This window comes from Cimex lectularius, unplaced genomic scaffold, assembly GCF_000648675.2.
Source record: "Cimex lectularius strain Harlan isolate CLEC.00 unplaced genomic scaffold, Clec_2.1 scaffold102, whole genome shotgun sequence".
Taxonomy (NCBI): domain Eukaryota; kingdom Metazoa; phylum Arthropoda; class Insecta; order Hemiptera; family Cimicidae; genus Cimex; species Cimex lectularius.
In genome coordinates, this window is record NW_019394228.1 from 1530862 (window position 1) to 1534679 (window position 3818).

General features: G+C 38.8%; 1 pseudogene; it reads left to right on the forward strand.

Moving 5' to 3' along the window:
- Positions 1-555: 555 nt before the first annotated feature.
- LOC106665448 lies at positions 556-3374 on the forward strand (annotated as a pseudogene).
- Positions 3375-3818: the final 444 nt, after the last annotated feature.

Genomic DNA, 3818 nt, shown 5'->3' on the forward strand with positions numbered 1-3818 from the left:
TGACTGTCGCTGCTGCAATCCTTAAGTTTTTTCCGTACGTTAGGTTAAATCTCCATTGAGCTGTTGCTTCGCGTTCAAAGATGATATAAGTGGCTGTTTCCTCCTCCTCATTGCATAATCTGCAAATGGTATCATCGCTGTGCATACCCATGTTGTGTAGATGTTTTCTCAGATGCCAGTGACCGGTTAGTAGTCCTCCCACTCCTCTGAGTTTAGCCCTCTCCAGTTGGATGTAGTGATTTTGCCAGTCTTGATGAGGATCGTTTCATCATAAGTTTACTATGCTAGCCGCGCTAGAGTTTAACCACTTCTCCTTTTGTTTTGCTTGGATCCATTCTGCGATGGAGGGTTCTATATTTGTTCTTGTTATCCCAAGAATACGTTCGGGGCCTATGTATGACGACCTAAAAGACCTACTGTGGAATTGAACCTTCTTTATTTCCAAACTTTGAACAATGCACTACCTAATGACTCCTTCGCACAATGGTCTACTGTAATGGTAGGAAAGGTGGCCTTCATCAGTGGTAATCAGACCCTGGGCCAAATGGGCCAAGTATGGACTGGTCTATAATGGAACATTGGACGATACATGGTGGTAATTAACTAACAATTGATTACCTAGTTTTGCTCTAAATAACGCCTATTCTGAATTGTGACACAGAATCCCATTTTTCATCAAGAGCGGTTTGTAGCATGGTATGGTTAACAAAAGGACACTAGGAAGCGGAGTTTGTACTCCCCAGGCAATTCAGCCTTCTGGCTTATTGTACCTTCCTAGTTCCATAGTGCAGTGCAATAGACTCTATCCTTCTCTTTAGAAGTATCATGTCGCTGCTACAATTTCATTCCCTAAGTTTTGTCGTATGTTTGGTTGAATCTCCATAGAGCAGTTGCTTCGCATTCGAAGATGATGTGGGTGGCTGTTTCTTTCTCCTCTTTACGTAATCTGCAGATGGGATCATATTTGTATATGCCCATGTTGTGTAGGTGTTTTCACAGATGCCAGTAACCGGTTAGTCCTATCACTCCTCTGAGTTTAGTCCTCTCCAATTGCAGCAGTGATTTTGCGAGTCTGGGTGAGAGATGTTTTATCATAAGTTTATTATGTCTAGCGCCGCTAGAGTTTATCCACTTCTCCTTTTGTTTTGTTTAGATTCTATAGGAGGATTCGATATTTATTTTTGGTATCCCAAATATAGGTGATATGGTCTTGCGGATCCTCCTCTGGCCAGTCTGTCTGCTTTCTCATAACCCAAAATTCCCCTGTGCCCTGGCACCCAAGATATCATCGGGATGTTGTGTTTCCCCGGGTTATGGAGATTTTGGGTGTATTCACTGACTGATTTTGAAGTAATTCTTTTACATGCTAGTGCTTTAATGGCTGCTTGGCTATCTGATCTTATGAGGATTTTTTTGTCAGTGTAACCTCTTTTAAGATTTTCCAGGGCACAAGCAGTGATGGCATGTATTTCTATTTGAAAGACCGAAATGTACTTGCCTGATGAGATTGATTGCTCATGTTTTTGGCTTAGAGAAAATGCCCGATCCGGTTCCTTCGTTTGTTTTGGATCCATCTGTATACCATATCATTGTATCTGATGCTCTCCTCTATAGTCTGTTCAGAATTTATAGGAAATTGTGAAGATTGTTTCCGGGGTCATTTAATCAGTCCCCATTTCTAAAAAATGGGTGTCTGTTTTTGTTGATTATGATTGTATGCCCGAATTTAGTTCCTTTCCAATTTAATTGTTTCTGGAACCTAAGAGAGCTTTTCCTAGCCTCTTCTTGTATGAATATTTCCAGTGGAGGTAGGTTTAGCAAAGTTTCTAATGCATTTGAGGGGATGTTCCCATTGCCCCTGTGATACATAGGTGTGCTAGTCTTTGTATCCTGCCTAATGTTTGGGTAGCTACTTTTTGTTGAGCTTGTTCCTCCAGATTAGTGATCCATAGACACGTCCCTAAATATCGATAAATGTAGAACTGTGTGTTATCATACAAAATCATATCCGATTAGTTAGTACGAAATTTGTGATACTGAATTGTTGGCTTTAAATAGCATTAAGGACCTTTGTGTACTTTTTGACTCTAGACTCCCTTTCGTTTTACATATTGAAATGATTGAAATAAATGATTAAAATTGCATTAGGAACATCAATAAGATGAATTATTCGAATTGAACTTAGACAACCTCTTCCTGATATAAAACCCAAATAAACAATACCTTAGGAACATCAATAAGATGAATTATTGAATGCGAATGTGTGTGTCGAAATGTTAACATGTGTAGGAATATCTGCAGTGTACATGGAAAATAGAAAAGGGCCAAGTATGCTTCCCTGAGGAACACCCTATCTACTTAATCAAATTTCGTGACGAACATAAAAAAATCAACTGAACAGAAATCCGTACAGAACACTGAAGGTAGCAGACCAAAATGATCGAAGATTAATGTTTTATTTATTTTTTTTACGAGGGTTCGCAACAGCAGAAGTTATATCGGGGTACCGGGTGTTTTTGAAAAAAAGCCCATTTGTAAGTATATCGGGTGCGGATGCAGGGCCGCTGGATTAGAACCCGGGACCTTTACTTTGCAGTGATAAACCGTTGCGTCCACCGACGCCCCAACGTAATTGTTACTGCCAAAATCTTCTTTATGGTTATACCAGTTATAATTTGTGAATTTGGAAATTGACTAGTTCCCTTAATAATCGGAGCACCTGATATGGCATTTCCTCGGTTCTTCCACCATCCCAAAAACTCCTATTAACAATAAGACTATCAAACCCAGGAGTAGGTACTGGATGAAGAATCTACCCCTGTTATTAGGAAACATCGCTCACATAGGATATTATGTGGATTTTGCAATTTTTAGATTCTACCGTGTGTAAGATCAATTTTAGGGGCAATTAATTTCATTACTATTAGTTCAAATATACGACCCGCGGGTATAACCCTAGAACGAACATCCTTATTCTTATAATCCGTTGGTATTACACACAGTATTGCTATTATTATTATTATTATCATTGCCTTTTCTGGTAGGCGCAATCACTATACTATTAACTGACCGCAATCTAAACACTTCAATTTTGAGACCCTATTCTTTATCAACACCTGCTTTGATTTTTTGATCACCCCGAAGTATATATACTATTTCGACCTGGATTCGGACTAATTTCTCATATCATCAAAAAAAGAAAGAGGCAAAAATGAAACTTTCGTGCCATTAGGAATAACTTACGCTATATTAGCGATTAGTATCTTGGAGCTTGTTGTATGAGCACATCATATATTTCACAGTAGTAAAGGGCATACTTTACCTATGCAGCTATAATCATTTCAGTTCCCACGCGAATCAAAATTTTCAGCTGACTTCCTACTCTCCGTGGTAGAAAAATAACATTTCCCCTCAATTATACGAGCAATAGGATTTGTTTTCTTATTCACCATTGGTAGCTTTATAAAGATATTATTATGTAGTATTTAGTGACCCTTAATAAACGATTATTTGGAGATGGTGAGATGAGGTTTTGTGTGATGTAGAGTTAGAAAAACATTTTATTTATTGTGCCAACGTTTCGATCCTTATATAGATCATCTTCAGGGCCTGGGATTTACATGGTTTGGATAATACAAATACATTTATGATTCGAACCGACGACCTTAATAGCTCAATACGCTGCTGCTCTAATCACTTGAGCTAGGGATAGATACAGGGATAGGGATAAAAGAGGCGGCCACAAGACTTACGGCACCTCGACCTGAATAAATCTATTGTGCTCCTCTGTTATTTAAAACTCTCTGACCAGCTTCAGG